Here is a 15,831-nt window from a genome sequence, read left to right on the forward strand (position 1 = left end):
TTCGAAAGCAAACGACGTTCTGCGTCTTGTAAGACATAAAAACAATAAGCATGGATAGTATTTCGGGTGCGATCATACCAGCACTAATGCACCGGATCCCATCAGAACTCCGCAGTTAAGCGTGCTTGGGCGAGAGTAGTACTAGGATGGGTGACCCCCTGGGAAGTCCTCGTGTTGCACCCCCTTTTTCGTTGCCCGTTTGCGTTTTTTTAGGTTTTAGGTGCGTTTTTTTTTTCTTTCTTGCTATGTCTATGCTCGGGCGGCATCCGGTTCATCGTTGATTGTTTCCGCGTTTCCCGAACGGAGCCGATCCCTCACGTGGGTCCCACGCCTCGCGTTCGAAAGCAAACGACGTTCTGCGTCTTGTAAGACATAAAAACAATAAGCATGGATAGTATTTCGGGTGCGATCATACCAGCACTAATGCACCGGATCCCATCAGAACTCCGCAGTTAAGCGTGCTTGGGCGAGAGTAGTACTAGGATGGGTGACCCCCTGGGAAGTCCTCGTGTTGCACCCCCTTTTTCGTTGCCCGTTTGCGTTTTTTTAGGTTTTAGGTGCGTTTTTTTTTTCTTTCTTGCTATGTCTATGCTCGGGCGGCATCCGGTTCATCGTTGATTGTTTCCGCGTTTCCCGAACGGAGCCGATCCCTCACGTGGGTCCCACGCCTCGCGTTCGAAAGCAAACGACGTTCTGCGTCTTGTAAGACATAAAAACAATAAGCATGGATAGTATTTCGGGTGCGATCATACCAGCACTAATGCACCGGATCCCATCAGAACTCCGCAGTTAAGCGTGCTTGGGCGAGAGTAGTACTAGGATGGGTGACCCCCTGGGAAGTCCTCGTGTTGCACCCCCTTTTTCGTTGCCCGTTTGTGTTTTTTTAGGTTTTAGGTGCGTTTTTTTTTCTTTCTTGCTATGTCTATGCTCGGGCGGCATCCGGTTCATCGTTGATTGTTTCCGCGTTTCCCGAACGGAGCCGATCCCTCACGTGGGTCCCACGCCTCGCGTACGAAAGCAAACGACGTTCTGCGTCTTGTAAGACATAAAAACAATAAGCATGGATAGTATTTCGGGTGCGATCATACCAGCACTAATGCACCGGATCCCATCAGAACTCCGCAGTTAAGCGTGCTTGGGTGAGAGTAGTACTAGGATGGGTGACCCCCTGGGAAGTCCTCGTGTTGCACCCCCTTTTTCGTTGCCCGTTTGCGTTTTTTTAGGTTTTAGGTGCGTTTTTTTTTTCTTTCTTGCTATGTCTATGCTCGGGCGGCATCCGGTTCATCGTTGATTGTTTCCGCGTTTCCCGAACGGAGCCGATCCCTCACGTGGGTCCCACGCCTCGCGTACGAAAGCAAACGACGTTCTGCGTCTTGTAAGACATAAAAACAATAAGCATGGATAGTATTTCGGGTGCGATCATACCAGCACTAATGCACCGGATGCCATCAGAACTCCGCAGTTAAGCGTGCTTGGGCGAGAGTAGTACTAGGATGGGTGACCCCCTGGGAAGTCCTCGTGTTGCACCCCCTTTTTCGTTGCCCGTTTGCGTTTTTTTAGGTTTTAGGTGCGTTTTTTTTTTCTTTCTTGCTATGTCTATGCTCGGGCGGCATCCGGTTCATCGTTGATTGTTTCCGCGTTTCCCGAACGGAGCCGATCCCTCACGTGGGTCCCACGCCTCGCGTTCGAAAGCAAACGACGTTCTGCGTCTTGTAAGACATAAAAACAATAAGCATGGATAGTATTTCGGGTGCGATCATACCAGCACTAATGCACCGGATCCCATCAGAACTCCGCAGTTAAGCGTGCTTGGGCGAGAGTAGTACTAGGATGGGTGACCCCCTGGGAAGTCCTCGTGTTGCACCCCCTTTTTCGTTGCCCGTTTGCGTTTTTTTAGGTTTTAGGTGCGTTTTTTTTTTCTTTCTTGCTATGTCTATGCTCGGGCGGCATCCGGTTCATCGTTGATTGTTTCCGCGTTTCCCGAACGGAGCCGATCCCTCACGTGGGTCCCACGCCTCGCGTACGAAAGCAAACGACGTTCTGCGTCTTGTAAGACATAAAAACAATAAGCATGGATAGTATTTCGAGTGCGATCATACCAGCACTAATGCACCGGATCCCATCAGAACTCCGCAGTTAAGCGTGCTTGGGCGAGAGTAGTACTAGGATGGGTGACCCCCTGGGAAGTCCTCGTGTTGCACCCCCTTTTTCGTTGCCCGTTTGCGTTTTTTTAGGTTTTAGGTGCGTTTTTTTTTTCTTTCTTGCTATGTCTATGCTCGGGCGGCATCCGGTTCATCGTTGATTGTTTCCGCGTTTCCCGAACGGAGCCGATCCCTCACGTGGGTCCCACGCCTCGCGTTCGAAAGCAAACGACGTTCTGCGTCTTGTAAGACATAAAAACAATAAGCATGGATAGTATTTCGGGTGCGATCATACCAGCACTAATGCACCGGATCCCATCAGAACTCCGCAGTTAAGCGTGCTTGGGCGAGAGTAGTACTAGGATGGGTGACCCCCTGGGAAGTCCTCGTGTTGCACCCCCTTTTTCGTTGCCCGTTTGCGTTTTTTTAGGTTTTAGGTGCGTTTTTTTTTTCTTTCTTGCTATGTCTATGCTCGGGCGGCATCCGGTTCATCGTTGATTGTTTCCGCGTTTCCCGAACGGAGCCGATCCCTCACGTGGGTCCCACGCCTCGCGTTCGAAAGCAAACGACGTTCTGCGTCTTGTAAGACATAAAAACAATAAGCATGGATAGTATTTCGGGTGCGATCATACCAGCACTAATGCACCGGATCCCATCAGAACTCCGCAGTTAAGCGTGCTTGGGTGAGAGTAGTACTAGGATGGGTGACCCCCTGGGAAGTCCTCGTGTTGCACCCCCTTTTTCGTTGCCCGTTTGCGTTTTTTTAGGTTTTAGGTGCGTTTTTTTTTCTTTCTTGCTATGTCTATGCTCGGGCGGCATCCGGTTCATCGTTGATTGTTTCCGCGTTTCCCGAACGGAGCCGATCCCTCACGTGGGTCCCACGCCTCGCGTACGAAAGCAAACGACGTTCTGCGTCTTGTAAGACATAAAAACAATAAGCATGGATAGTATTTCGGGTGCGATCATACCAGCACTAATGCACCGGATCCCATCAGAACTCCGCAGTTAAGCGTGCTTGGGCGAGAGTAGTACTAGGATGGGTGACCCCCTGGGAAGTCCTCGTGTTGCACCCCCTTTTTCGTTGCCCGTTTGCGTTTTTTTAGGTTTTAGGTGCGTTTTTTTTTTCTTTCTTGCTATGTCTATGCTCGGGCGGCATCCGGTTCATCGTTGATTGTTTCCGCGTTTCCCGAACGGAGCCGATCCCTCACGTGGGTCCCACGCCTCGCGTACGAAAGCAAACGACGTTCTGCGTCTTGTAAGACATAAAAACAATAAGCATGGATAGTATTTCGGGTGCGATCATACCAGCACTAATGCACCGGATCCCATCAGAACTCCGCAGTTAAGCGTGCTTGGGCGAGAGTAGTACTAGGATGGGTGACCCCCTGGGAAGTCCTCGTGTTGCACCCCCTTTTTCGTTGCCCGTTTGCGTTTTTTTAGGTTTTAGGTGCGTTTTTTTTTTCTTTCTTGCTATGTCTATGCTCGGGCGGCATCCGGTTCATCGTTGATTGTTTCCGCGTTTCCCGAACGGAGTCGATCCCTCACGTGGGTCCCACGCCTCGCGTACGAAAGCAAACGACGTTCTGCGTCTTGTAAGACATAAAAACAATAAGCATGGATAGTATTTCGGGTGCGATCATACCAGCACTAATGCACCGGATCCTATCAGAACTCCGCAGTTAAGCGTGCTTGGGCGAGAGTAGTACTAGGATGGGTGACCCCCTGGGAAGTCCTCGTGTTGCACCCCCTTTTTCGTTGCCCGTTTGCGTTTTTTTTAGGTTTTAGGTGCGTTTTTTTTTTCTTTCTTGCTATGTCTATGCTCGGGCGGCATCCGGTTCATCGTTGATTGTTTCCGCGTTTCCCGAACGGAGCCGATCCCTCACGTGGGTCCCACGCCTCGCGTACGAAAGCAAACGACGTTCTGCGTCTTGTAAGACATAAAAACAATAAGCATGGATAGTATTTCGGGTGCGATCATACCATTACTAATGCACCAGATCCCATCAGAACTCCGCAGTTAAGCGTGCTTGGGCGAGAGTAGTACTAGGATGGGTGACCCCCTGGGAAGTCCTCGTGTTGCACCCCCTTTTTCGTTGCCCGTTTGCGTTTTTTTAGGTTTTAGGTGCGTTTTTTTTTCTTTCTTGCTATGTCTATGCTCGGGCGGCATCCGGTTCATCGTTGATTGTTTCCGCGTTTCCCGAACGGAGCCGATCCCTCACGTGGGTCCCACGCCTCGCGTACGAAAGCAAACGACGTTCTGCGTCTTGTAAGACATAAAAACAATAAGCATGGATAGTATTTCGGGTGCGATCATACCAGCACTAATGCACCGGATCCCATCAGAACTCCGCAGTTAAGCGTGCTTGGGTGAGAGTAGTACTAGGATGGGTGACCCCCTGGGAAGTCCTCGTGTTGCACCCCCTTTTTCGTTGCCCGTTTGCGTTTTTTTAGGTTTTAGGTGCGTTTTTTTTTTCTTTCTTGCTATGTCTATGCTCGGGCGGCATCCGGTTCATCGTTGATTGTTTCCGCGTTTCCCGAACGGAGCCGATCCCTCACGTGGGTCCCACGCCTCGCGTACGAAAGCAAACGACGTTCTGCGTCTTGTAAGACATAAAAACAATAAGCATGGATAGTATTTCGGGTGCGATCATACCAGCACTAATGCACCGGATCCCATCAGAACTCCGCAGTTAAGCGTGCTTGGGCGAGAGTAGTACTAGGATGGGTGACCCCCTGGGAAGTCCTCGTGTTGCACCCCCTTTTTCGTTGCCCGTTTGCGTTTTTTTAGGTTTTAGGTGCGTTTTTTTTCTTTCTTGCTATGTCTATGCTCGGGCGGCATCCGGTTCATCGTTGATTGTTTCCGCGTTTCCCGAACGGAGCCGATCCCTCACGTGGGTCCCACGCCTCGCGTACGAAAGCAAACGACGTTCTGCGTCTTGTAAGACATAAAAACAATAAGCATGGATAGTATTTCGGGTGCGATCATACCAGCACTAATGCACCGGATCCCATCAGAATTCCGCAGTTAAGCGTGCTTGGGCGAGAGTAGTACTAGGATGGGTGACCCCATGGGAAGTCCTCGTGTTGCACCCCCTTTTTCGTTGCCCGTTTGCGTTTTTTTAGGTTTTAGGTGCGTTTTTTTTTTTCTTTCTTGCTATGTCTATGCTCGGGCGGCATCCGGTTCATCGTTGATTGTTTCCGCGTTTCCCGAACGGAGCCGATCCCTCACGTGGGTCCCACGCCTCGCGTTCGAAAGCAAACGACGTTCTGCGTCTTGTAAGACATAAAAACAATAAGCATGGATAGTATTTCGGGTGCGATCATACCAGCACTAATGCACCGGATCCCATCAGAACTCCGCAGTTAAGCGTGCTTGGGCGAGAGTAGTACTAGGATGGGTGACCCCCTGGGAAGTCCTCGTGTTGCACCCCCTTTTTCGTTGCCCGTTTGCGTTTTTTTAGGTTTTAGGTGCGTTTTTTTTCTTTCTTGCTATGTCTATGCTCGGGCGGCATCCGGTTCATCGTTGATTGTTTCCGCGTTTCCCGAACGGAGCCGATCCCTCACGTGGGTCCCACGCCTCGCGTTCGAAAGCAAACGACGTTCTGCGTCTTGTAAGACATAAAAACAATAAGCATGGATAGTATTTCGGGTGCGATCATACCAGCACTAATGCACCGGATCCCATCAGAACTCCGCAGTTAAGCGTGCTTGGGCGAGAGTAGTACTAGGATGGGTGACCCCCTGGGAAGTCCTCGTGTTGCACCCCCTTTTTCGTTGCCCGTTTGCGTTTTTTTAGGTTTTAGGTGCGTTTTTTTTCTTTCTTGCTATGTCTATGCTCGGGCGGCATCCGGTTCATCGTTGATTGTTTCCGCGTTTCCCGAACGGAGCCGATCCCTCACGTGGGTCCCACGCCTCGCGTACGAAAGCAAACGACGTTCTGCGTCTTGTAAGACATAAAAACAATAAGCATGGATAGTATTTCGGGTGCGATCATACCAGCACTAATGCACCGGATCCCATCAGAACTCCGCAGTTAAGCGTGCTTGGGCGAGAGTAGTACTAGGATGGGTGACCCCCTGGGAAGTCCTCGTGTTGCACCCCCTTTTTCGTTGCCCGTTTGCGTTTTTTTAGGTTTTAGGTGCGTTTTTTTTTTCTTTCTTGCTATGTCTATGCTCGGGCGGCATCCGGTTCATCGTTGATTGTTTCCGCGTTTCCCGAACGGAGCCGATCCCTCACGTGGGTCCCACGCCTCGCGTTCGAAAGCAAACGACGTTCTGCGTCTTGTAAGACATAAAAACAATAAGCATGGATAGTATTTCGGGTGCGATCATACCAGCACTAATGCACCGGATCCCATCAGAACTCCGCAGTTAAGCGTGCTTGGGCGAGAGTAGTACTAGGATGGGTGACCCCCTGGGAAGTCCTCGTGTTGCACCCCCTTTTTCGTTGCCCGTTTGCGTTTTTTTAGGTTTTAGGTGCGTTTTTTTTTTTTCTTTCTTGCTATGTCTATGCTCGGGCGGCATCCGGTTCATCGTTGATTGTTTCCGCGTTTCCCGAACGGAGCCGATCCCTCACGTGGGTCCCACGCCTCGCGTTCGAAAGCAAACGACGTTCTGCGTCTTGTAAGACATAAAAACAATAAGCATGGATAGTATTTCGGGTGCGATCATACCAGCACTAATGCACCGGATCCCATCAGAACTCCGCAGTTAAGCGTGCTTGGGCGAGAGTAGTACTAGGATGGGTGACCCCCTGGGAAGTCCTCGTGTTGCACCCCCTTTTTCGTTGCCCGTTTGCGTTTTTTTAGGTTTTAGGTGCGTTTTTTTTTCTTTCTTGCTATGTCTATGCTCGGGCGGCATCCGGTTCATCGTTGATTGTTTCCGCGTTTCCCGAACGGAGCCGATCCCTCACGTGGGTCCCACGCCTCGCGTACGAAAGCAAACGACGTTCTGCGTCTTGTAAGACATAAAAACAATAAGCATGGATAGTATTTCGGGTGCGATCATACCAGCACTAATGCACCGGATCCCATTAGAACTCCGCAGTTAAGCGTGCTTGGGCGAGAGTAGTACTAGGATGGGTGACCCCCTGGGAAGTCCTCGTGTTGCACCCCCTTTTTCGTTGCCCGTTTGCGTTTTTTTAGGTTTTAGGTGCGTTTTTTTTTTCTTTCTTGCTATGTCTATGCTCGGGCGGCATCCGGTTCATCGTTGATTGTTTCCGCGTTTCCCGAACGGAGCCGATCCCTCACGTGGGTCCGACGCCTCGCGTTCGAAAGCAAACGACGTTCTGCGTCTTGTAAGACATAAAAACAATAAGCATGGATAGTATTTCGGGTGCGATCATACCAGCACTAATGCACCGGATCCCATCAGAACTCCGCAGTTAAGCGTGCTTGGGCGAGAGTAGTACTAGGATGGGTGACCCCCTGGGAAGTCCTCGTGTTGCACCCCCTTTTTCGTTGCCCGTTTGCGTTTTTTTAGGTTTTAGGTGCGTTTTTTTTTTCTTTCTTGCTATGTCTATGCTCGGGCGGCATCCGGTTCATCGTTGATTGTTTCCGCGTTTCCCGAACGGAGCCGATCCCTCACGTGGGTCCCACGCCTCGCGTTCGAAAGCAAACGACGTTCTGCGTCTTGTAAGACATAAAAACAATAAGCATGGATAGTATTTCGGGTGCGATCATACCAGCACTAATGCACCGGATCCCATCAGAACTCCGCAGTTAAGCGTGCTTGGGCGAGAGTAGTACTAGGATGGGTGACCCCCTGGGAAGTCCTCGTGTTGCACCCCCTTTTTCGTTGCCCGTTTGCGTTTTTTTAGGTTTTAGGTGCGTTTTTTTTTTCTTTCTTGCTATGTCTATGCTCGGGCGGCATCCGGTTCATCGTTGATTGTTTCCGCGTTTCCCGAACGGAGCCGATCCCTCACGTGGGTCCCACGCCTCGCGTTCGAAAGCAAACGACGTTCTGCGTCTTGTAAGACATAAAAACAATAAGCATGGATAGTATTTCGGGTGCGATCATACCAGCACTAATGCACCGGATCCCATCAGAACTCCGCAGTTAAGCGTGCTTGGGCGAGAGTAGTACTAGGATGGGTGACCCCCTGGGAAGTCCTCGTGTTGCACCCCCTTTTTCGTTGCCCGTTTGTGTTTTTTTAGGTTTTAGGTGCGTTTTTTTTTCTTTCTTGCTATGTCTATGCTCGGGCGGCATCCGGTTCATCGTTGATTGTTTCCGCGTTTCCCGAACGGAGCCGATCCCTCACGTGGGTCCCACGCCTCGCGTACGAAAGCAAACGACGTTCTGCGTCTTGTAAGACATAAAAACAATAAGCATGGATAGTATTTCGGGTGCGATCATACCAGCACTAATGCACCGGATCCCATCAGAACTCCGCAGTTAAGCGTGCTTGGGTGAGAGTAGTACTAGGATGGGTGACCCCCTGGGAAGTCCTCGTGTTGCACCCCCTTTTTCGTTGCCCGTTTGCGTTTTTTTAGGTTTTAGGTGCGTTTTTTTTTTCTTTCTTGCTATGTCTATGCTCGGGCGGCATCCGGTTCATCGTTGATTGTTTCCGCGTTTCCCGAACGGAGCCGATCCCTCACGTGGGTCCCACGCCTCGCGTACGAAAGCAAACGACGTTCTGCGTCTTGTAAGACATAAAAACAATAAGCATGGATAGTATTTCGGGTGCGATCATACCAGCACTAATGCACCGGATGCCATCAGAACTCCGCAGTTAAGCGTGCTTGGGCGAGAGTAGTACTAGGATGGGTGACCCCCTGGGAAGTCCTCGTGTTGCACCCCCTTTTTCGTTGCCCGTTTGCGTTTTTTTAGGTTTTAGGTGCGTTTTTTTTTTCTTTCTTGCTATGTCTATGCTCGGGCGGCATCCGGTTCATCGTTGATTGTTTCCGCGTTTCCCGAACGGAGTCGATCCCTCACGTGGGTCCCACGCCTCGCGTTCGAAAGCAAACGACGTTCTGCGTCTTGTAAGACATAAAAACAATAAGCATGGATAGTATTTCGGGTGCGATCATACCAGCACTAATGCACCGGATCCCATCAGAACTCCGCAGTTAAGCGTGCTTGGGCGAGAGTAGTACTAGGATGGGTGACCCCCTGGGAAGTCCTCGTGTTGCACCCCCTTTTTCGTTGCCCGTTTGCGTTTTTTTAGGTTTTAGGTGCGTTTTTTTTTCTTTCTTGCTATTTCTATGCTCGGGCGGCATCCGGTTCATCGTTGATTGTTTCCGCGTTTCCCGAACGGAGCCGATCCCTCACGTGGGTCCCACGCCTCGCGTACGAAAGCAAACGACGTTCTGCGTCTTGTAAGACATAAAAACAATAAGCATGGATAGTATTTCGGGTGCGATCATACCAGCACTAATGCACCGGATCCCATCAGAACTCCGCAGTTAAGCGTGCTTGGGCGAGAGTAGTACTAGGATGGGTGACCCCCTGGGAAGTCCTCGTGTTGCACCCCCTTTTTCGTTGCCCGTTTGCGTTTTTTTAGGTTTTAGGTGCGTTTTTTTTTTCTTTCTTGCTATGTCTATGCTCGGGCGGCATCCGGTTCATCGTTGATTGTTTCCGCGTTTCCCGAACGGAGCCGATCCCTCACGTGGGTCCCACGCCTCGCGTACGAAAGCAAACGACGTTCTGCGTCTTGTAAGACATAAAAACAATAAGCATGGATAGTATTTCGGGTGCGATCATACCAGCACTAATGCACCGGATCCCATCAGAACTCCGCAGTTAAGCGTGCTTGGGCGAGAGTAGTACTAGGATGGGTGACCCCCTGAGAAGTCCTCGTGTTGCACCCCCTTTTTCGTTGCCCGTTTGCGTTTTTTTAGGTTTTAGGTGCGTTTTTTTTTTTCTTTCTTGCTATGTCTATGCTCGGGCGGCATCCGGTTCATCGTTGATTGTTTCCGCGTTTCCCGAACGGAGCCGATCCCTCACGTGGGTCCCACGCCTCGCGTTCGAAAGCAAACGACGTTCTGCGTCTTGTAAGACATAAAAACAATAAGCATGGATAGTATTTCGGGTGCGATCATACCAGCACTAATGCACCGGATCCCATCAGAACTCCGCAGTTAAGCGTGCTTGGGCGAGAGTAGTACTAGGATGGGTGACCCCCTGGGAAGTCCTCGTGTTGCACCCCCTTTTTCGTTGCCCGTTTGCGTTTTTTTAGGTTTTAGGTGCGTTTTTTTTTTCTTTCTTGCTATGTCTATGCTCGGGCGGCATCCGGTTCATCGTTGATTGTTTCCGCGTTTCCCGAACGGAGCCGATCCCTCACGTGGGTCCCACGCCTCGCGTACGAAAGCAAACGACGTTCTGCGTCTTGTAAGACATAAAAACAATAAGCATGGATAGTATTTCGGGTGCGATCATACCAGCACTAATGCACCGGATCCCATCAGAACTCCGCAGTTCAGCGTGCTTGGGTGAGAGTAGTACTAGGATGGGTGACCCCCTGGGAAGTCCTCGTGTTGCACCCCCTTTTTCGTTGCCCGTTTGCGTTTTTTTAGGTTTTAGGTGCGTTTTTTTTTTCTTTCTTGCTATGTCTATGCTCGGGCGGCATCCGGTTCATCGTTGATTGTTTCCGCGTTTCCCGAACGGAGCCGATCCCTCACGTGGGTCCCACGCCTCGCGTTCGAAAGCAAACGACGTTCTGCGTCTTGTAAGACATAAAAACAATAAGCATGGATAGTATTTCGGGTGCGATCATACCAGCACTAATGCACCGGATCCCATCAGAACTCCGCAGTTAAGCGTGCTTGGGCGAGAGTAGTACTAGGATGGGTGACCCCCTGGGAAGTCCTCGTGTTGCACCCCCTTTTTCGTTGCCCGTTTGCGTTTTTTTAGGTTTTAGGTGCGTTTTTTTTTTCTTTCTTGCTATGTCTATGCTCGGGCGGCATCCGGTTCATCGTTGATTGTTTCCGCGTTTCCCGAACGGAGCCGATCCCTCACGTGGGTCCCACGCCTCGCGTTCGAAAGCAAACGACGTTCTGCGTCTTGTAAGACATAAAAACAATAAGCATGGATAGTATTTCGGGTGCGATCATACCAGCACTAATGCACCGGATCCCATCAGAACTCCGCAGTTAAGCGTGCTTGGGTGAGAGTAGTACTAGGATGGGTGACCCCCTGGGAAGTCCTCGTGTTGCACCCCCTTTTTCGTTGCCCGTTTGCGTTTTTTTAGGTTTTAGGTGCGTTTTTTTTTCTTTCTTGCTATGTCTATGCTCGGGCGGCATCCGGTTCATCGTTGATTGTTTCCGCGTTTCCCGAACGGAGCCGATCCCTCACGTGGGTCCCACGCCTCGCGTACGAAAGCAAACGACGTTCTGCGTCTTGTAAGACATAAAAACAATAAGCATGGATAGTATTTCCGGTGCGATCATACCAGCACTAATGCACCGGATCCCATCAGAACTCCGCAGTTAAGCGTGCTTGGGCGAGAGTAGTACTAGGATGGGTGACCCCCTGGGAAGTCCTCGTGTTGCACCCCCTTTTTCGTTGCCCGTTTGCGTTTTTTTAGGTTTTAGGTGCGTTTTTTTTTTCTTTCTTGCTATGTCTATGCTCGGGCGGCATCCGGTTCATCGTTGATTGTTTCCGCGTTTCCCGAACGGAGCCGATCCCTCACGTGGGTCCCACGCCTCGCGTACGAAAGCAAACGACGTTCTGCGTCTTGTAAGACATAAAAACAATAAGCATGGATAGTATTTCGGGTGCGATCATACCAGCACTAATGCACCGGATCCCATCAGAACTCCGCAGTTAAGCGTGCTTGGGCGAGAGTAGTACTAGGATGGGTGACCCCCTGGGAAGTCCTCGTGTTGCACCCCCTTTTTCGTTGCCCGTTTGCGTTTTTTTAGGTTTTAGGTGCGTTTTTTTTTTCTTTCTTGCTATGTCTATGCTCGGGCGGCATCCGGTTCATCGTTGATTGTTTCCGCGTTTCCCGAACGGAGTCGATCCCTCACGTGGGTCCCACGCCTCGCGTACGAAAGCAAACGACGTTCTGCGTCTTGTAAGACATAAAAACAATAAGCATGGATAGTATTTCGGGTGCGATCATACCAGCACTAATGCACCGGATCCCATCAGAACTCCGCAGTTAAGCGTGCTTGGGCGAGAGTAGTACTAGGATGGGTGACCCCCTGGGAAGTCCTCGTGTTGCACCCCCTTTTTCGTTGCCCGTTTGCGTTTTTTTTAGGTTTTAGGTGCGTTTTTTTTTCTTTCTTGCTATGTCTATGCTCGGGCGGCATCCGGTTCATCGTTGATTGTTTCCGCGTTTCCCGAACGGAGCCGATCCCTCACGTGGGTCCCACGCCTCGCGTACGAAAGCAAACGACGTTCTGCGTCTTGTAAGACATAAAAACAATAAGCATGGATAGTATTTCGGGTGCGATCATACCATTACTAATGCACCAGATCCCATCAGAACTCCGCAGTTAAGCGTGCTTGGGCGAGAGTAGTACTAGGATTGGTGACCCCCTGGGAAGTCCTCGTGTTGCACCCCCTTTTTCGTTGCCCGTTTGCGTTTTTTTAGGTTTTAGGTGCGTTTTTTTTTCTTTCTTGCTATGTCTATGCTCGGGCGGCATCCGGTTCATCGTTGATTGTTTCTGCGTTTCCCGAACGGAGCCGATCCCTCACGTGGGTCCCACGCCTCGCGTACGAAAGCAAACGACGTTCTGCGTCTTGTAAGACATAAAAACAATAAGCATGGATAGTATTTCGGGTGCGATCATACCAGCACTAATGCACCGGATCCCATCAGAACTCCGCAGTTAAGCGTGCTTGGGCGAGAGTAGTACTAGGATGGGTGACCCCCTGGGAAGTCCTCGTGTTACACCCCCTTTTTCGTTGCCCGTTTGCGTTTTTTTAGATTTTAGGTGCGTTTTTTTTTTCTTTCTTGCTATGTCTATGCTCGGGCGGCATCCGGTTCATCGTTGATTGTTTCCGCGTTTCCCGAACGGAGCCGATCCCTCACGTGGGTCCCACGCCTCGCGTTCGAAAGCAAACGACGTTCTGCGTCTTGTAAGACATAAAAACAATAAGCATGGATAGTATTTCGGGTGCGATCATACCAGCACTAATGCACCGGATCCCATCAGAACTCCGCAGTTAAGCGTGCTTGGGCGAGAGTAGTACTAGGATGGGTGACCCCCTGGGAAGTCCTCGTGTTGCACCCCCTTTTTCGTTGCCCGTTTGCGTTTTTTTAGGTTTTAGGTGCGTTTTTTTTTTCTTTCTTGCTATGTCTATGCTCGGGCGGCATCCGGTTCATCGTTGATTGTTTCCGCGTTTCCCGAACGGAGCCGATCCCTCACGTGGGTCCCACGCCTCGCGTTCGAAAGCAAACGACGTTCTGCGTCTTGTAAGACATAAAAACAATAAGCATGGATAGTATTTCGGGTGCGATCATACCAGCACTAATGCACCGGATCCCATCAGAACTCCGCAGTTAAGCGTGCTTGGGCGAGAGTAGTACTAGGATGGGTGACCCCCTGGGAAGTCCTCGTGTTGCACCCCCTTTTTCGTTGCCCGTTTGCGTTTTTTTTAGGTTTTAGGTGCGTTTTTTTTTCTTTCTTGCTATGTCTATGCTCGGGCGGCATCCGGTTCATCGTTGATTGTTTCCGCGTTTCCCGAACGGAGCCGATCCCTCACGTGGGTCCCACGCCTCGCGTACGAAAGCAAACGACGTTCTGCGTCTTGTAAGACATAAAAACAATAAGCATGGATAGTATTTCGGGTGCGATCATACCATTACTAATGCACCAGATCCCATCAGAACTCCGCAGTTAAGCGTGCTTGGGCGAGAGTAGTACTAGGATTGGTGACCCCCTGGGAAGTCCTCGTGTTGCACCCCCTTTTTCGTTGCCCGTTTGCGTTTTTTTAGGTTTTAGGTGCGTTTTTTTTTCTTTCTTGCTATGTCTATGCTCGGGCGGCATCCGGTTCATCGTTGATTGTTTCTGCGTTTCCCGAACGGAGCCGATCCCTCACGTGGGTCCCACGCCTCGCGTACGAAAGCAAACGACGTTCTGCGTCTTGTAAGACATAAAAACAATAAGCATGGATAGTATTTCGGGTGCGATCATACCAGCACTAATGCACCGGATCCCATCAGAACTCCGCAGTTAAGCGTGCTTGGGCGAGAGTAGTACTAGGATGGGTGACCCCCTGGGAAGTCCTCGTGTTACACCCCCTTTTTCGTTGCCCGTTTGCGTTTTTTTAGATTTTAGGTGCGTTTTTTTTTTCTTTCTTGCTATGTCTATGCTCGGGCGGCATCCGGTTCATCGTTGATTGTTTCCGCGTTTCCCGAACGGAGCCGATCCCTCACGTGGGTCCCACGCCTCGCGTTCGAAAGCAAACGACGTTCTGCGTCTTGTAAGACATAAAAACAATAAGCATGGATAGTATTTCGGGTGCGATCATACCAGCACTAATGCACCGGATCCCATCAGAACTCCGCAGTTAAGCGTGCTTGGGCGAGAGTAGTACTAGGATGGGTGACCCCCTGGGAAGTCCTCGTGTTGCACCCCCTTTTTCGTTGCCCGTTTGCGTTTTTTTAGGTTTTAGGTGCGTTTTTTTTTTCTTTCTTGCTATGTCTATGCTCGGGCGGCATCCGGTTCATCGTTGATTGTTTCCGCGTTTCCCGAACGGAGCCGATCCCTCACGTGGGTCCCACGCCTCGCGTTCGAAAGCAAACGACGTTCTGCGTCTTGTAAGACATAAAAACAATAAGCATGGATAGTATTTCGGGTGCGATCATACCAGCACTAATGCACCGGATCCCATCAGAACTCCGCAGTTAAGCGTGCTTGGGCGAGAGTAGTACTAGGATGGGTGACCCCCTGGGAAGTCCTCGTGTTGCACCCCCTTTTTCGTTGCCCGTTTGCGTTTTTTTAGGTTTTAGGTGCGTTTTTTTTTCTTTCTTGCTATGTCTATGCTCGGGCGGCATCCGGTTCATCGTTGATTGTTTCCGCGTTTCCCGAACGGAGCCGATCCCTCACGTGGGTCCCACGCCTCGCGTACGAAAGCAAACGACGTTCTGCGTCTTGTAAGACATAAAAACAATAAGCATGGATAGTATTTCGGGTGCGATCATACCAGCACTAATGCACCGGATCCCATCAGAACTCCGCAGTTAAGCGTGCTTGGGCGAGAGTAGTACTAGGATGGGTGACCCCCTGGGAAGTCCTCGTGTTGCACCCCCTTTTTCGTTGCCCGTTTGCGTTTTTTTAGGTTTTAGGTGCGTTTTTTTTTTCTTTCTTGCTATGTCTATGCTCGGGCGGCATCCGGTTCATCGTTGATTGTTTCCGCGTTTCCCGAACGGAGCCGATCCCTCACGTGGGTCCCACGCCTCGCGTTCGAAAGCAAACGACGTTCTGCGTCTTGTAAGACATAAAAACAATAAGCATGGATAGTATTTCGGGTGCGATCATACCAGCACTAATGCACCGGATCCCATCAGAACTCCGCAGTTAAGCGTGCTTGGGCGAGAGTAGTACTAGGATGGGTGACCCCCTGGGAAGTCCTCGTGTTGCACCCCCTTTTTCGTTGCCCGTTTGCGTTTTTTTAGGTTTTAGGTGCGTTTTTTTTTTCTTTCTTGCTATGTCTATGCTCGGGCGGCATCCGGTTCATCGTTGATTGTTTCCGCGTTTCCCGAACGGAGCCGATCCCTCACGTGGGTCCCACGCCTCGCGTTC

General features: G+C 50.6%; 47 non-coding genes across 47 annotated transcripts; all 47 read left to right on the plus strand.

The window, feature by feature from the left end:
- The first annotated feature begins 64 nt into the window (after window positions 1-64).
- LOC145082417 (5S ribosomal RNA) lies at window positions 65-183 on the plus strand. Its single transcript, XR_013696934.1, has one exon. It is a non-coding gene; the product is annotated as a 5S ribosomal RNA (ribosomal RNA).
- Window positions 184-401: 218 nt separating this feature from the next.
- Window positions 402-520, plus strand: LOC145082418 (5S ribosomal RNA). The gene has a single exon (XR_013696935.1). It is a non-coding gene; the product is annotated as a 5S ribosomal RNA (ribosomal RNA).
- Window positions 521-738: 218 nt separating this feature from the next.
- On the plus strand, window positions 739-857 carry LOC145082419 (5S ribosomal RNA). Its single transcript, XR_013696936.1, has one exon. It is a non-coding gene; the product is annotated as a 5S ribosomal RNA (ribosomal RNA).
- Window positions 858-1,074: 217 nt separating this feature from the next.
- Window positions 1,075-1,193, plus strand: LOC145083853 (5S ribosomal RNA). Its single transcript, XR_013698311.1, has one exon. It is a non-coding gene; the product is annotated as a 5S ribosomal RNA (ribosomal RNA).
- Window positions 1,194-1,411: 218 nt separating this feature from the next.
- LOC145085083 (5S ribosomal RNA) lies at window positions 1,412-1,530 on the plus strand. Its single transcript, XR_013699498.1, has one exon. It is a non-coding gene; the product is annotated as a 5S ribosomal RNA (ribosomal RNA).
- Window positions 1,531-1,748: 218 nt separating this feature from the next.
- On the plus strand, window positions 1,749-1,867 carry LOC145082420 (5S ribosomal RNA). The gene has a single exon (XR_013696937.1). It is a non-coding gene; the product is annotated as a 5S ribosomal RNA (ribosomal RNA).
- Window positions 1,868-2,085: 218 nt separating this feature from the next.
- LOC145083471 (5S ribosomal RNA) lies at window positions 2,086-2,204 on the plus strand. Its single transcript, XR_013697945.1, has one exon. It is a non-coding gene; the product is annotated as a 5S ribosomal RNA (ribosomal RNA).
- A 218-nt stretch (window positions 2,205-2,422) lies between these two features.
- Window positions 2,423-2,541, plus strand: LOC145082421 (5S ribosomal RNA). The gene has a single exon (XR_013696938.1). It is a non-coding gene; the product is annotated as a 5S ribosomal RNA (ribosomal RNA).
- Window positions 2,542-2,759: 218 nt separating this feature from the next.
- On the plus strand, window positions 2,760-2,878 carry LOC145083854 (5S ribosomal RNA). Its single transcript, XR_013698312.1, has one exon. It is a non-coding gene; the product is annotated as a 5S ribosomal RNA (ribosomal RNA).
- Window positions 2,879-3,095: 217 nt separating this feature from the next.
- Window positions 3,096-3,214, plus strand: LOC145082422 (5S ribosomal RNA). Its single transcript, XR_013696939.1, has one exon. It is a non-coding gene; the product is annotated as a 5S ribosomal RNA (ribosomal RNA).
- A 218-nt stretch (window positions 3,215-3,432) lies between these two features.
- Window positions 3,433-3,551, plus strand: LOC145082423 (5S ribosomal RNA). The gene has a single exon (XR_013696940.1). It is a non-coding gene; the product is annotated as a 5S ribosomal RNA (ribosomal RNA).
- A 218-nt stretch (window positions 3,552-3,769) lies between these two features.
- Window positions 3,770-3,888, plus strand: LOC145084474 (5S ribosomal RNA). Its single transcript, XR_013698915.1, has one exon. It is a non-coding gene; the product is annotated as a 5S ribosomal RNA (ribosomal RNA).
- Window positions 3,889-4,107: 219 nt separating this feature from the next.
- On the plus strand, window positions 4,108-4,226 carry LOC145085433 (5S ribosomal RNA). The gene has a single exon (XR_013699831.1). It is a non-coding gene; the product is annotated as a 5S ribosomal RNA (ribosomal RNA).
- A 217-nt stretch (window positions 4,227-4,443) lies between these two features.
- LOC145083855 (5S ribosomal RNA) lies at window positions 4,444-4,562 on the plus strand. Its single transcript, XR_013698313.1, has one exon. It is a non-coding gene; the product is annotated as a 5S ribosomal RNA (ribosomal RNA).
- Window positions 4,563-4,780: 218 nt separating this feature from the next.
- Window positions 4,781-4,899, plus strand: LOC145082425 (5S ribosomal RNA). The gene has a single exon (XR_013696942.1). It is a non-coding gene; the product is annotated as a 5S ribosomal RNA (ribosomal RNA).
- Window positions 4,900-5,115: 216 nt separating this feature from the next.
- LOC145084503 (5S ribosomal RNA) lies at window positions 5,116-5,234 on the plus strand. Its single transcript, XR_013698947.1, has one exon. It is a non-coding gene; the product is annotated as a 5S ribosomal RNA (ribosomal RNA).
- A 219-nt stretch (window positions 5,235-5,453) lies between these two features.
- On the plus strand, window positions 5,454-5,572 carry LOC145082426 (5S ribosomal RNA). Its single transcript, XR_013696943.1, has one exon. It is a non-coding gene; the product is annotated as a 5S ribosomal RNA (ribosomal RNA).
- Window positions 5,573-5,788: 216 nt separating this feature from the next.
- LOC145082428 (5S ribosomal RNA) lies at window positions 5,789-5,907 on the plus strand. Its single transcript, XR_013696944.1, has one exon. It is a non-coding gene; the product is annotated as a 5S ribosomal RNA (ribosomal RNA).
- Window positions 5,908-6,123: 216 nt separating this feature from the next.
- Window positions 6,124-6,242, plus strand: LOC145082429 (5S ribosomal RNA). The gene has a single exon (XR_013696945.1). It is a non-coding gene; the product is annotated as a 5S ribosomal RNA (ribosomal RNA).
- Window positions 6,243-6,460: 218 nt separating this feature from the next.
- Window positions 6,461-6,579, plus strand: LOC145082430 (5S ribosomal RNA). The gene has a single exon (XR_013696946.1). It is a non-coding gene; the product is annotated as a 5S ribosomal RNA (ribosomal RNA).
- Window positions 6,580-6,799: 220 nt separating this feature from the next.
- LOC145082431 (5S ribosomal RNA) lies at window positions 6,800-6,918 on the plus strand. The gene has a single exon (XR_013696947.1). It is a non-coding gene; the product is annotated as a 5S ribosomal RNA (ribosomal RNA).
- A 217-nt stretch (window positions 6,919-7,135) lies between these two features.
- On the plus strand, window positions 7,136-7,254 carry LOC145083153 (5S ribosomal RNA). Its single transcript, XR_013697638.1, has one exon. It is a non-coding gene; the product is annotated as a 5S ribosomal RNA (ribosomal RNA).
- Window positions 7,255-7,472: 218 nt separating this feature from the next.
- On the plus strand, window positions 7,473-7,591 carry LOC145082432 (5S ribosomal RNA). Its single transcript, XR_013696948.1, has one exon. It is a non-coding gene; the product is annotated as a 5S ribosomal RNA (ribosomal RNA).
- Window positions 7,592-7,809: 218 nt separating this feature from the next.
- On the plus strand, window positions 7,810-7,928 carry LOC145082433 (5S ribosomal RNA). The gene has a single exon (XR_013696949.1). It is a non-coding gene; the product is annotated as a 5S ribosomal RNA (ribosomal RNA).
- Window positions 7,929-8,146: 218 nt separating this feature from the next.
- LOC145082434 (5S ribosomal RNA) lies at window positions 8,147-8,265 on the plus strand. Its single transcript, XR_013696950.1, has one exon. It is a non-coding gene; the product is annotated as a 5S ribosomal RNA (ribosomal RNA).
- Window positions 8,266-8,482: 217 nt separating this feature from the next.
- On the plus strand, window positions 8,483-8,601 carry LOC145083856 (5S ribosomal RNA). The gene has a single exon (XR_013698314.1). It is a non-coding gene; the product is annotated as a 5S ribosomal RNA (ribosomal RNA).
- Window positions 8,602-8,819: 218 nt separating this feature from the next.
- On the plus strand, window positions 8,820-8,938 carry LOC145085084 (5S ribosomal RNA). Its single transcript, XR_013699499.1, has one exon. It is a non-coding gene; the product is annotated as a 5S ribosomal RNA (ribosomal RNA).
- Window positions 8,939-9,156: 218 nt separating this feature from the next.
- LOC145082435 (5S ribosomal RNA) lies at window positions 9,157-9,275 on the plus strand. Its single transcript, XR_013696951.1, has one exon. It is a non-coding gene; the product is annotated as a 5S ribosomal RNA (ribosomal RNA).
- Window positions 9,276-9,492: 217 nt separating this feature from the next.
- Window positions 9,493-9,611, plus strand: LOC145082437 (5S ribosomal RNA). The gene has a single exon (XR_013696953.1). It is a non-coding gene; the product is annotated as a 5S ribosomal RNA (ribosomal RNA).
- A 218-nt stretch (window positions 9,612-9,829) lies between these two features.
- Window positions 9,830-9,948, plus strand: LOC145083097 (5S ribosomal RNA). Its single transcript, XR_013697585.1, has one exon. It is a non-coding gene; the product is annotated as a 5S ribosomal RNA (ribosomal RNA).
- Window positions 9,949-10,167: 219 nt separating this feature from the next.
- LOC145082438 (5S ribosomal RNA) lies at window positions 10,168-10,286 on the plus strand. The gene has a single exon (XR_013696954.1). It is a non-coding gene; the product is annotated as a 5S ribosomal RNA (ribosomal RNA).
- A 218-nt stretch (window positions 10,287-10,504) lies between these two features.
- On the plus strand, window positions 10,505-10,623 carry LOC145085252 (5S ribosomal RNA). Its single transcript, XR_013699661.1, has one exon. It is a non-coding gene; the product is annotated as a 5S ribosomal RNA (ribosomal RNA).
- A 218-nt stretch (window positions 10,624-10,841) lies between these two features.
- Window positions 10,842-10,960, plus strand: LOC145082439 (5S ribosomal RNA). The gene has a single exon (XR_013696955.1). It is a non-coding gene; the product is annotated as a 5S ribosomal RNA (ribosomal RNA).
- A 218-nt stretch (window positions 10,961-11,178) lies between these two features.
- On the plus strand, window positions 11,179-11,297 carry LOC145083857 (5S ribosomal RNA). The gene has a single exon (XR_013698315.1). It is a non-coding gene; the product is annotated as a 5S ribosomal RNA (ribosomal RNA).
- A 217-nt stretch (window positions 11,298-11,514) lies between these two features.
- LOC145084434 (5S ribosomal RNA) lies at window positions 11,515-11,633 on the plus strand. Its single transcript, XR_013698877.1, has one exon. It is a non-coding gene; the product is annotated as a 5S ribosomal RNA (ribosomal RNA).
- Window positions 11,634-11,851: 218 nt separating this feature from the next.
- Window positions 11,852-11,970, plus strand: LOC145082440 (5S ribosomal RNA). The gene has a single exon (XR_013696956.1). It is a non-coding gene; the product is annotated as a 5S ribosomal RNA (ribosomal RNA).
- A 218-nt stretch (window positions 11,971-12,188) lies between these two features.
- LOC145082441 (5S ribosomal RNA) lies at window positions 12,189-12,307 on the plus strand. Its single transcript, XR_013696957.1, has one exon. It is a non-coding gene; the product is annotated as a 5S ribosomal RNA (ribosomal RNA).
- Window positions 12,308-12,525: 218 nt separating this feature from the next.
- On the plus strand, window positions 12,526-12,644 carry LOC145075404 (5S ribosomal RNA). Its single transcript, XR_013692427.1, has one exon. It is a non-coding gene; the product is annotated as a 5S ribosomal RNA (ribosomal RNA).
- Window positions 12,645-12,861: 217 nt separating this feature from the next.
- Window positions 12,862-12,980, plus strand: LOC145084411 (5S ribosomal RNA). The gene has a single exon (XR_013698855.1). It is a non-coding gene; the product is annotated as a 5S ribosomal RNA (ribosomal RNA).
- A 218-nt stretch (window positions 12,981-13,198) lies between these two features.
- Window positions 13,199-13,317, plus strand: LOC145082442 (5S ribosomal RNA). The gene has a single exon (XR_013696958.1). It is a non-coding gene; the product is annotated as a 5S ribosomal RNA (ribosomal RNA).
- Window positions 13,318-13,535: 218 nt separating this feature from the next.
- On the plus strand, window positions 13,536-13,654 carry LOC145082444 (5S ribosomal RNA). Its single transcript, XR_013696959.1, has one exon. It is a non-coding gene; the product is annotated as a 5S ribosomal RNA (ribosomal RNA).
- Window positions 13,655-13,872: 218 nt separating this feature from the next.
- Window positions 13,873-13,991, plus strand: LOC145075410 (5S ribosomal RNA). Its single transcript, XR_013692428.1, has one exon. It is a non-coding gene; the product is annotated as a 5S ribosomal RNA (ribosomal RNA).
- A 217-nt stretch (window positions 13,992-14,208) lies between these two features.
- LOC145084413 (5S ribosomal RNA) lies at window positions 14,209-14,327 on the plus strand. The gene has a single exon (XR_013698857.1). It is a non-coding gene; the product is annotated as a 5S ribosomal RNA (ribosomal RNA).
- Window positions 14,328-14,545: 218 nt separating this feature from the next.
- On the plus strand, window positions 14,546-14,664 carry LOC145082445 (5S ribosomal RNA). Its single transcript, XR_013696960.1, has one exon. It is a non-coding gene; the product is annotated as a 5S ribosomal RNA (ribosomal RNA).
- A 218-nt stretch (window positions 14,665-14,882) lies between these two features.
- LOC145082446 (5S ribosomal RNA) lies at window positions 14,883-15,001 on the plus strand. The gene has a single exon (XR_013696961.1). It is a non-coding gene; the product is annotated as a 5S ribosomal RNA (ribosomal RNA).
- Window positions 15,002-15,218: 217 nt separating this feature from the next.
- LOC145082447 (5S ribosomal RNA) lies at window positions 15,219-15,337 on the plus strand. The gene has a single exon (XR_013696962.1). It is a non-coding gene; the product is annotated as a 5S ribosomal RNA (ribosomal RNA).
- A 218-nt stretch (window positions 15,338-15,555) lies between these two features.
- Window positions 15,556-15,674, plus strand: LOC145082449 (5S ribosomal RNA). The gene has a single exon (XR_013696964.1). It is a non-coding gene; the product is annotated as a 5S ribosomal RNA (ribosomal RNA).
- The last annotated feature ends 157 nt before the right edge of the window (window positions 15,675-15,831 follow it).

Source organism: Lactuca serriola, chromosome 1 (assembly GCF_051521515.1).
Source record: "Lactuca serriola cultivar US96UC23 chromosome 1, Lser_US96UC23_V15, whole genome shotgun sequence".
Taxonomy (NCBI): domain Eukaryota; kingdom Viridiplantae; phylum Streptophyta; class Magnoliopsida; order Asterales; family Asteraceae; genus Lactuca; species Lactuca serriola.